Here is a 12,589-nt window from a genome sequence, read left to right on the forward strand (position 1 = left end):
AAAAAATATAATGGATTTTTATCATTGTGAATATCTCAATCAATGAAATGTTAAATGTACAACTACTTCCATATGGGATTGACTTTAAATTTCTTTAATTCTTAAGAATATCTCAGAAGTGAAAAAGGCTGAGATCTGCTGATTGGTTCTTCTTTTTGATTGATTATCATTTCATAAAACTTTGGGATCTTAGAGCTTAAAAATTTTAATGAACATGATTAGCTATTATAGTTCCAAGGTCGTGGACCCTGTAGTAAAAGTCATTCCTGGGATGAATAATGTAGAAATTTTTGGGGGGGTGTGAACCTAGGTGTGCATGAAGTTACTAGCTCTAAGGTCTTAACAAAGTAGGGAAGAATTTAATTTTTATTCTTTTTTTTAAAATATAGAACACTTCATGAATATCTGTGTCATCCTTGCACAAGGGCCATGCTAATCTTCTCTGTATTGTTCCAATTTTAATATATGTGCTGCTGAAGTGAGCACTAATTTTTATTCTTAATAGCTTATTAGAAAGAATTTTTAAATGTATCCATCTCTTATGGCAGGCTTCACATAGAAATGGGAATGAAATAAAAGGGAGAAAATTATATTTAGTTATGATACTGTATCCAATGTTGTTCGCCCTTCAGTTGTTTCCTATATTGACAGTAGGGAATAGATGGACATTGTTTTCTATCCCGGTGTAGCCACCTAATGATTTGACAATATTTCCAGAGTGAAGAGCTTGTATAGGTCATTTCCCTGGTACAAAAGCCCTGTGTGGTTAGGGAGAAGATTGGGCTCTGAAGTTGGACAAGTTGGGGTTAAAACTTAGCTACAAAGTCACCAAATGTTATACTTTAATTTCCTTAACTTCAATATAGGAACAAAGCCTACTTTATTATTGGGAATTTAAATAAGATAGAATTGAACTTGAAACAAGTAATAAATCTTGATTTCTCTTTCTATCGTATTATGTACCCAAATACCTCACATCCATTTAGTGCTTAAAACTCTAAGGTTGGAGGAAACTTAACCCTTATTTAGCCTAGCCCCATATTTCATAAATGCAAAAATACCAAGAGGCCATGTGAGATCTGTTGATCACATTATGAAATTATTATATAATTGGGAATAGGCTGAGAAGTCTTCTTCTAATCTAGTATTGTCTATGCCTAGTGATGGCAAACTGGTCTTCAATCAAATGCTAATGAGACATTAACTGTATTGAATGAAACAAATAAGTGAGAATCTTCTTAATTCCAGGCACTGGGCTGTTGCTGCTGGGTACAGTGATGCATAAAAATATCTCCTGTATCTGAAATGGCTTCTAGAAATTCATAACACTGCTTCCATGCTAGAATCACCTGGGAGAAGTCTTAAAACTTATTCATGACTGGACCTCACTGTTGGCAGCCATTCTGAGCCCACTAGTTGAGAAAGGTCCTGGTGAGGTTAAAGCAAGTTTGCACGGTCTCTTACCAATCAGATGATGACCAATAGCCACCCCCACTCAATTATTTCTGCTTTAGCACCGATCCCCAAGGTACCTTGTTGATCAGTATTGGGAGTGACTTGTCCCCTTATTCTGGCCCTAGTATGATGATTGCACCTTGTGAAGGAACTTATTGTGGGAACTTCTTCTTTTGATTATGGGAACAGGCATTGTGTCTCCAGCAGGTCCTGTTTCCCTCCATACTTTCCCTTGAGCTATGAACAGGCTAATGACCCTTACTCATAAAAGATTGACCTTTACATGTACAATTGTTTCTACCGTTGTGTTAGTCCAAGAGGTTCATACAGTTCAACATGTAAATCAGCTAACCAAAAATGTCTCTCATGCCCTAGCTAGTCAAGAAATCATAAAACTAGACACAAAGGTAAATGCACTCAAAGAGACTATTCTATGTATTGAAAATGAGCTAAATTAAAGGTACCGTTGGCTGTCCAGTGCCATAAAGAATATAACTGGAAAATCAAGTCTTGCCCAGAGACAAAGAGCCTAACTTAGAGAGAAGGAACAGATAAGGGCAGAACATAAGTTACCACATATACCTTTGCTAACTGATGATGTATGGCAGTCCCTTCGCTAAGGCCTACATTCAACAAACACCTTCCCTTACCCTGGCAGCTGTGATGAGGATGGATAAGAGTATCTACAAACCTATGATTTAATCTTAGCGCTATTAAAATGCATATGTTACCCTGTTTTTCACTAAGAACACCCTGTTATTTTCTTAGTTACTCAACCTCACAATAATTAGGGTAGTTCTGCAAGAATATGTCTGTAAAACCTGTTTCTGTACATTTTCCAGAAACATCACAGAGAACTATCCATTGTAAAAATTCCATTTTCTGATGCCATATTAACATTTGACCTATAAATAAAGACACCAAACCCGACAGGGCAGAGATGCCTGCCTCATGATCAAAAAGATTCTCGTGGCTCTCTCCCTCCCTCCATCGCCGACACCATCCATCCTTCAGGGACCCCTGGATCTGGCCAGAGCTGGACTCCGGCACCTCACCCAGAGTTGTAAATTCAGAATTTCAAAATTCTTTTGATCTAGGGTATAGTCCAGGTATTAGACGTCAACCCAACTGAATACTTAATATTATTTATTATGGAATGATGGCTATGATGGAAGTGAGAAGAGCTTGGGAACACAGAGGAAGGAAAGGACTTGCCTGGGGATCAAAAAGAAGGCTTTGGGAAACCTGTGGAAGAGGAATTCCAATTGATCTCACCCATCATTAATTCAACAAATCTGTCTGGAGCAAAATGTCTCTTTTCAGGTATTGCGATTGACATCATCTGTGAAAAAGAAATGAGTCAAACAATTTACAATTAATGAGTTGTGGGGACTGAGACTGGAAGGCAAATAATAATAAGAATTTATAATTACTTTCCAAAGATATGTAAACAATAGGAGAAGCTCCCTGTTTCATAGAGCAACACACCAAGCAACCTCCAAGTAGTAGTTGAGGCAGATATTTGGAAGAAAGATCGAGATTAGCCCTGGATTTTTATTATTCTGATTTTCACTTGCATTCTGACAGTTTGGCTCAAAGACACAGCTGCAGGCTTTTCTCCCCTCCTCTCCTCCTTCCTGCCAACTGTTACTTCCTTCCTCAGACCATTTTTCTTCTCAGTAGAGTGAGCCTGACAGCTGCAATGGAAGCCCGACCTCATTTGGAGACCTGGTCCATCCTTGAAGAAATGAGGTAATGTCCCCAACAGCAGTGAAATATCAGGACAAACAGGAAGGTACAGAAGGAAGGCTGAGAGCATCTTAGGGTAGATGGAGGCCCCTCCATCCCCCACCCCTCTGTCTCCCTTTCCTCAATACCTCGCAATAACCTAGTAAATTTGCCATATGCCATAAAGTTGTTATAATTTTACATATATCTATACAAAAAATGTAAATCTCCATAAATGATTTATGTGATAAGCACTCTCTAATGTACTACTTCAACTCATCCAACTTTTTGAGACTATATTAGCTTCCACCCTTCCACGTTCTTCCCATCTACTACCATGCTTGTGGTTTATTTTCTTTCCTTTCTACTTTAAGTCTACTCTATATCACAACATGTACAACTTAAGTAAAAATCCTGGCCCTTGTGATACAACCAGATTTTGTGATATTGGGGGAGGGGGTAGAGAGAGGATTGATAGAGTGCAGAGCTTTGTAGTCCCAAGTTGACAAACTTGAAGAAGGCTATTTAAAGGGGACTCCCTATAAATGAAAGAAGTTATTCTATTTATCCAATAAAATATTTAAGATTTTAAAATAATTTATGGTATTTGTCTAGGGGAGTAAAACATACTCACTCCATGAAAGAATCACAACGTTTATTCCCGAGAGCAGTAGCCTAAGGAAACCTTGAGATTTTATCTGTCAGGATATATGACGAGAAGTTCTGTTTATTACCCAAGCTTTTCTTCTTCTTTCTTCTTCTTCTTTCTTCCCCACTTTGTAAACTGTTATCCAGACATGTATACCTATATGTTTATGAATCTGTCTACAGAGTATAGCTATCAACTATCACTTCCAGAAACACTTGAGGGACAGGGGTGTGAATAGAGCAGAGGAAGAAGGTCCTTCCACAGGGGTGTTGGCTTGGTGGTTTACCAGAATATACCCAAGTCTGATGTTGCTTGTCCTAAGTCTCCCTGAGGAGCATAGATATTTCCTTGAAGTTTTCACTCTGTTTCATGTATATGCCACAGGATATATTCTTTCTGGCCTCTAGGCTAAAGATATGTGTTTTTACAATTTTAGGGGTGAAGGGTGGGGAAGGAATATCATGGTTGCAGAAGCCATGACAGGGAAGCTCTTTTCACCTCACCTCTGGTACTATAACTCCATTGTTTGTTTGTTTGTTTTTGGTTAAAACCATTATTTATTGAAAGCTAATTTATAGACCATAAAATTTACCCATTTAAACTATACAATTAAAAAAATTTTTTTGACATTTTTCCATCCATAATCTTTCCTGCTTTGTCAAAGATTAGTTGGCCATATGTTTGTTGGTCCATTTCTGGGTTCTCTGTTCTGTTCCATTGATCTATGTGTCTGTTTTTGTGCCTGTACCATACTGTCTTGATGATTACAGCTTTGTAATACAGCTTCAAGTCTGGAATTGGGATGCCTTCAAGCTTTGGTTTTCTTTTTCGGAACTGCTTTGGCAGTTTGAGGTCCTTTCTGGTTCCATACAAATTTTAGGATGGTTTGTTCTAGCTCTGTGAAGAATTACATTGAATATGTAGATTGATTTGGGTAGTGGTGACATGTTAACAATATTTGTTCTTCCAATCCATGAGCATGGAATGATTTTTTTTCCTTTTTTGTGTGTGTCTTCTTCAATTTCTTTCCTAAGCTTTCTATAGTAGATTTTTCACCTCTTTGGTTAGGTTTATTCCTAGGTATTTTATGGTTTTTGGTGCAATTGTAAATGGGATTGATTCCTTGATTTCTCTTTCTGCTGCTTCATTATAGGTGCATAGAAATGCAACTGATTTCTGTACATTGATTTTATATCCTGTGACTGCTGAATCCATGGATCAGTTCTAGCAGATTTTTGGTGGAGTCTTCTGGGTTTTCCACATAGAGTACCATGTCATCTGTAAAGAGTGAAAGTTTGACTTCTTCCTTGCTGATTTGGATACTTTTATTTCTTTGTGTTGTCTGATTGCTGAGGCTAGGACTTCCACCACTATGTTGAGTAACAGTGGTGAGAGTGGACATCCTTGTCATGTTCCTGACATTAGGGGGAAAGCTCTCGTTTTTCCCTGTTTGCCTATACTTTTATAGTGTATTTGCTTAAATCATTCTCTTGTTGCTCCTAAAATGTTGGCATTTGCAAGGCCTGACCTTTAATTCCTACTTCTCTGCTTTTTCGGGATGAATGATTCCACTCTCTAAATATTCCTATGACTTTCAAAATATACCATTTTGGGGAGAACATTATTACTTGCTGGGAGCTGTCTTTATCTCAATATATTTCACCTCATTTAATTCTTATAACAATCTTAAAATTAGTATTCCTGTTTGGCACGAGGAGCAAAAAAGTTGCATATCTTATTCAAATCACATCTGGAACAAGATCCCCGATCTGACTGCAATACCATTGTTTTAAACTTAACATATTCTGCCCAATATGTTGTGAATCTCAATGTATGACTTGAATCTGAGACCGGGGTTTCATACCTTTGGGGCACTAGAGAGACATGAATAAAAATTGTTTTAAATATAGATGCCTTAGGGCACCTGGGTGGCTCAGTCAGTTAAGTGTCCGACTTTGGCTCAGGTCACGATCTTGCTATTCAGAGTTCGAGCGATCTTGCTACTCAGAGTTCGAGGCCCGCGTCAGGTTCTGTGCTGACAGTTCAGAGCCCAGAGCCTATTTGAGATTCTGTATTTCCCTTTCTCTCTTTGCCCCCTCCCACTCTGTGGTGTCTCTCTCTCTCTCTCAAATAAATAAATGTTAAAAAATTTTTTAAAAAGATATGGATGCCTCTGCCTCTCCTTTTTCTTTTTTTCTTTTTTTAATATTTTTATTTATTTCTAGGAGAGAGAGAGAGAGAGACTGCGTGAGCAGGGGAGGGTCAGAGAGAGAGGGAGACACAGACTCTGGAACAGACTCCAGGCTCTGAGCGGGCAGTCAGCACAGAACCCCGACGCAAGGCACGAACCCACAAACCGCGAGATCAATGACCTAAGCGAAAGCCGGACGCTTAACCGACTAAGCCACCCAGGCGCCCCTGCCTCTCCTTTTTCTTACTGAATAAAAATCTTGGTAGACAGCTTTGATGCATGCTGTTGATGCATACCAAGTACCGAGAATTCAGTCCTTATGTTCAACTTGCCACTTACTTGATTGTCACCTACATGTCTCCCAGAAACTTTGACTTTAACTTGAACAAACCTAACCCTACATTCTTTCAAATTTCCCCTTACTTTAGTTTTCATATTGTTAATCTGTCACCATGGACACACAGATGGACATTTGGAAGTCTACTGTGAGTAGAATCCTTCTCACTCTCTGTCCTTACCCTTTTGGCTCCCAGTACTACAGAATTTACCCCAGAGATGTCTTTATGTCCCTACTATTAATTCTATCCTCATTCACCTACTAACTAGTCTCCTTCCTTTTAGATTTAAAAAATATATATACTTCTTGCCTTTAGTTTCTTATACTTCAGTTGTTTCCTACATGTTACTGCCATCTTATTTTTTTCTAGGTGTCTTTTGGGGACCATGTTCATAGTTCTTTTATTTTTATTTTATTTGCACAAAGAGAAATAAGGTTTAATAGCTGGTCCAAATATCACAAAGCAAAACATCATGACAATTTTATGGTATATTGAGAATCCGCAAATTTTACTTTGTGCCGTTAAACCTTTTGAACTGTATTTAGAATGTGAAGAGATGCATATGGTCCCTTTGGGAAATCATGAGGAAATACTGATAGCTGGAGGGTTAAACATGAGAATTTACGTCTTTCCCATTCTGAATTTTTGCTTAAGAAGTAATAAACTTAAATGAACAGAAACAAGGAGTCTGAGTGTCAACCTATACAAAACTTAAATAGTGGGCTCTGCCTTGAAGACATAATCATTTGGGTATACAAATAAATCCATTCGTAAGCCAGTTGTGTTTCTCTTTTTTAATTTTTAATGTTTATTTTTTGAGAGAGAGACAGAGAGGGGGAGAGAGCACACAAGCTGTGGAGGGACAGAGAGGGAAACACAGGATCCAAAGCAGACTCCAGGCTCTGAGCTGTTATGACAGACAGACAGTATGAAGTCAGACGCTTAACCGCTTAACCGACTGAGCCACCCAGGTGCCCCTCCAGTTGTGTTTTTCAATTTGTGGGGCATGGAGCCTGGATAGTTTGCAGATTATATAGCAAGGAATTCATGAATCTGGATGTTGCTGCTTCATTGTCTATAAATTGAAAATAATGTAACTGATAAATCTATAAAAGTCACGCTCAAGTTAATGTCTTGATAAAATATACATTTAAAGTGGGACTGAGTGAATAGTAGGTGGTTGTATTATAAATTTTGTTATCGGGGTACCCATTTACAACTACTCTCACGTGAATGGTTTAAGTTTTTTGATGTTAAGAAAGGGCTTCACATAGTTGAAAATTTTAATAAACATTCATTTAGTTGATGGGCATTGCAAAAATTTATAGTTTTTAAAATAATTTCAAGTAGATATGTTGAAATGAAGATTGATACCATTTTCTGGAATTGCTAGAACAATCCAGGGTTAAGGTTTAAAGTTGGGAATCAGGTAAATTTTTTTAAGTCATTGTACTAGATTAGATTGAGTGGTGAGTGTAAATTTAAAATAATACTAGAGTCCAAGGACTGAGCTGTAGGGGTCTCTAATATTACGATGATGGTAAGGAGCCAGCAAAGGAGATAGAATGACTAGGGAAAAGAGAAAAGTCAAGAGAATTTGTGTCCTAAAAGCCAACTGTTTAAAGGGGAGACTAATTAACCATATCAAGTGTTGCTGATAGGTCAGTGGGGTGAGTGAGGACTGAGAAACAAACTATGGATTTTGCAGCGTGCGGGTTACTAGTAATTTGAGAAGACAGGCAAGAAAATTCTCTAGGGGTGAGTTCAGGAGAGGACAGAAGAAAATTGGAAATGGTGGATTTAGATTGACCACTGGAAGAGTTTCACTATTGAAGGTAAAGAAATGGAGCAGTAGACAGAGGAAGAGGTAGAGTCAAGAATGTGGTGGTGGTGGTGGGTTTTGCTAAGATGGGAGAGATAACAGATCACAAGCTGAGGGGAAAGATCCTAGAGAGATCCACTTCATCTGTGTTAACACTATTAACTACCCCCTTCCTGTTTTTAAACTAGATTGTATTCTCTATTTTAGGATTATATATTTCTAATAATCAAGATTTCAAACTTGTGGGAACGCTGAATGCTATCTCTATGTACTGCTTTCTACTTGTTCTTTCATCAAAGCACTCTTTGTTCAGGTCAGAACAAAGATATCCTCACTAACAGATGTAATGGTTAATTTTCTGCTCCATAACTGCTTAATTCAATGGTTCTGATCATTCTCCTGTTGCCAACTGCCACTGGCTTCCAGGCCACAGCACTCTCCTGGGTCTCCTTTCTGCTTCTACATCTTCTCAGTCTGTTTTTGCCTGCTCCTGTGGTGCCCGACCCTCAAGAGCTGGCATCCTCAAGGCCCTGCCTTTAATTACCTTCCCTCCTGTACTTCCAGGGTTATCAGCTCCAAATCTCTGACTTCAATTCCTACCTGTATCCATGGTTCAATAACCTAAGTAATAGTAATAGCATATAACATTGATGGAACAATTACTACTCTATGCCAGGCACTTTGCTCGTTGATGTATCTGCCTTGTCTCATTCAGACCACATCAGCTAATCATTTGAGTATTACTATCCTCATTTTCAAATGAGGAATTTAATGCTCAGAAAGTCTCCAAATCTTGTCCAATCCCACAAAATTAGTCATGGCAGAGCTTTGAATGGATCCATTGTCTATTTGACGCTACAGCTGATTTTTTAAATATTTAGTTTTCAAAGAGAGCAGGGGAAGGGGCAGAGAGAGAGAGGGAGACACAGAATGCAGAGAGGCTCCAGGCTCTGAGCTGTCAGCACAGAGCCCGATGGAGAGCCTGAACTCATGAACCACGAGATCATGACCTGAGCCAAAGTCAGACATTTAACCGACTGAGCTATCCAGGCGCCCCTCTAAAGCTGATGACATAACTACAGTGTTTTATTGTCTTTTAAAACACTCAGATCTTCTTCGTTTGAGATTGATACATCTATCCAAATACCTAATGGATGTGGCTCAGGCATGTCTATCTTCATAGATATTAAACTCTGTATTCTGTGCCCCTCATTTAAACCCCTTTCCTACTCCCCAGATGTCTCTATTTTAATATCTCCTCCTCCAATATTCCTTATTTCTTATCACTGTTTCTCCTTCAGGCCATCTTCTGAGTCTGCAGGTTCTGGATTTTACCCTCTCTCTCACCCTCCTGTCCATGTCCTTTGTCTTCCTCTCCAGGTTACTGGAGAGGTGTCTCTGCGCCCCAGTGCTATTGACACTCTCCTTCCTATTTCTGGGCACCTGCTGTAGTTGGTTCTCATCACAGCCAGCAAGGCTAGCTTTTGAAGACATCCATCTGATCGCTCCATTCCACTTAAAAACCTCTTGTATCCCTTGTCAGCTCCACTGTCCTTTTCATTCTCCGCATCACTCTGGCTTGCCTGCCTTGCCTATCAGAGACATGATGAATACATGTGAAGAATGGTATTTTAAGATATGTATAGATGTTGTTATGTAAGAGAAAAATAAATGGGTTTCAGAACTTTTACTACATTTAAGTGGCTAATCACTTACTTTTCTCCTTCAGTGGGGAAACTAAATGTACAGATATTGTCATGTGAGACTGCTCTGTTTTTTGACATGAAAAAAGACATTCATAACTACATGCCAGTTAGGTTATTTTCATGTAAAAACTCTGTTTTTAATTAATATTCTCAGCCAGAGCTGTTCTCTAGCTATGGATCCTGCACTGAGAGGACATTAATGTTACACAATAAACTTGAGTAACATGAGTGAGAGGGGAGGTGCATACATAGGGATGGAGGGATGGGGATACTAACACCAGGGTCTTCTTGAAACAGGAATGGAATGAATTCTATTTTCTTTTTTTATTTCCCATGCTGATCTTTATTTTTTTTTTCTTAAATACTTTATTGTCAAGCAGGTTTCCATACAACACCCAGTGTTCATCCCAACAAGTGCCCTCCCCCATGCCATCACCCCTCTTCCCTTCCCCCCCAACCCCCATCAGCCCTCAGTTTGTTCTCAGCATTCAAGAGTCTCTCATGGTTTGCCTCCCTCCCTCTTCCCAACTATTTTTCCCCTTCTTCTCCCCCACAGTCCTCCATTGAGTTCCTCCTAATCCTCCTATATGTGCAAACATATGGTATTTGTCCTCCTCTGCCTGACTTATTTCACTCAGCATAACACCCTCTAGTTCCATCCATGTTGCTACAAATGGCCAGATTTCATTCTTTCTCATTGCCATGCAGTATTCCATTGTATAGATAAACCACATCTTCTTGATCCATTCATCAGTTGATGGACACTTAGGCTCTTCTCATGTTTTGGCTATTGTTGAGAGTGCTGCTATGAATATTGGGGTACATGCACCCCTATTCATCAGCACTCCTGTATCCTTTGGGTAAATTCCTAGCAGTGCTCTTGCTGGGTCATAGGGGAGTTCTATTGTTAATTTTTTGAGGAACCTCCATACTGTTTTCCAGAGGGGTTACACCAGCTTATATTCCCACTAACAGTGTAGGAGGGTGCCCATTTCTCCACTTCCTTGCCAGCATCTATAGTCTCCTGATTTGTTCATTTTAGCCACTCTGACCGACATGAGGTGGTATCTCAGTATGGTTTTGATTTGTATTTCCCTGATGATGAGGGACGCTGAGCATCATTTCATGTGTCTGTTGGCCATCTGGATGTCCTCTTTGGAGAAGTGTCTGTTTATGTCTTCTGCCCATTTCTTCACTGGATTATTTGTTTTTCGGGTGTGGAGTTTGAGGAGTTTCTTATAGATTTTGGATACTAGCCCTTTATCTGATATGTCATTTGCAACTATCTTTTCCCATTCTGTCAGTTGCCTGTTAGTTTTATGGATTGTTTCCTTTGCCGTATAGAAGCATTTTATCTTGATGAGGTCCCAGTAGTTAATTTTTCCTCTTGATTCCCTTGCTTTTGGAGATGTGTCAAGTAAGAAACTGCTGCAGGCGAGGTCAAGGAGGTTGTTTACTGCTTTCTCTTCTGGGTTTTGATGGTTTCCTGTCTCATATTCAGGTCCTTTATCCATTTTGAGTTTTTGTGTATGGTGTGAGAAAATGATCTAGTTTCATTCTGCATGTTGCTGTCTGGTTCTCCCAGCACCATTTGTTAAAGAGGCTGTCTTTTTTTCCATTGGATACTCTTCCCCGCTTTGTCAAAGATTAGTTGGCCATACATTTGTGGGTCCAATTCTGAGTTCTCTATTCCATTGGTCTATGTGTCTGTTTTTGTGCCAATACCATACTTTCTTGATGATTACAGCTTCGTAGTGGAGGCTAAAGTCTGGGATGGTGATGTCTCCCATTTTGGTTTTCTTCTTCAATATTACTTTGGCTATTCAGGGTCTTTTGTGGTTCCATACAAATTTTAGGATAGTTTGTTCTCGTTTTGAGAAGAATGCTGGTGCCATTTTGATTGGGGTTGCATTGAATGTGTATATTGCTTTGGGTATTATTGACATTTTAACAGTATTTATTCTTCTGATCCATGAGCATGGAATGTTTTTCCATTTCTTTGTGTCTTCTTCAATTTCCTTCAGAAGTTCTCTATAATTTTCAGCATACAGATTATTTACATGTTTGGTTAGATTTGTTCCTAGGTATTTTATGTTTCTCTGTGCAATTGTGAATGGGATCAGTTTCTTGATTTCTCTTTCTATTGCTTCATTGTTGGTGTATAAAACGCAACCTATTTCTATATGCTGATTTTGTATCCTGCAACATTGCTGAATTCATGGATCAGTTCTAGTAGGCTTCTGGTGGAGTCTGTTGGGTTTTCTATGTAGAGTATCATGTCGTCTGTGAAAAATGAAAGTTTGACTTCTTCTTTACCAATTCTGATGCCTTTTATTTCCTTTTGTTGTCTGATGGCTGATGCTAGGACTTCCAGCACTACGTTAAAAAACAGTGGTGTGAGAGTAGACATTCCTGTCATGTTCCTGATCTCGGGGGGAAAGCTCTCAGTTTTTCCCCATTGAGGATGATATTAGCTGAGGGCNCGCTGGATGGAGGAATCTTGGCTGCCTATGCCTATTTTTTCTGTTCATCACATTGAAGATTTCCTGTCATTCCTTTCTGGCCTGCCTAGTTTCAGTAGATAGGTCTGTCACCACTCTGATAGGTTTCCCTTTGTATGTTGGGGCCCTTTTCTCCCTAGCTGCTTTCAAAATCCTCTTTGTCCTTATATTTTGCCAGTTTCACTATGATATGTCGTGC

The 12,589-nt window shown here is 39.1% G+C and overlaps 1 non-coding gene across 1 annotated transcript; it reads right to left on the minus strand.

Annotated features, from left to right (window-relative positions):
- Positions 1 to 379: 379 nt before the first annotated feature.
- On the minus strand, positions 380 to 486 carry LOC144232557 (U6 spliceosomal RNA). The gene has a single exon (XR_013335443.1). It is a non-coding gene; the product is annotated as a U6 spliceosomal RNA (small nuclear RNA).
- Positions 487 to 12,589: the final 12,103 nt, after the last annotated feature.

The sequence above is a fragment of the Crocuta crocuta genome, unplaced genomic scaffold, assembly GCF_008692635.1.
Source record: "Crocuta crocuta isolate KB4526 unplaced genomic scaffold, BGI_CrCroc_1.0 scaffold14, whole genome shotgun sequence".
NCBI lineage: Eukaryota > Metazoa > Chordata > Mammalia > Carnivora > Hyaenidae > Crocuta > Crocuta crocuta.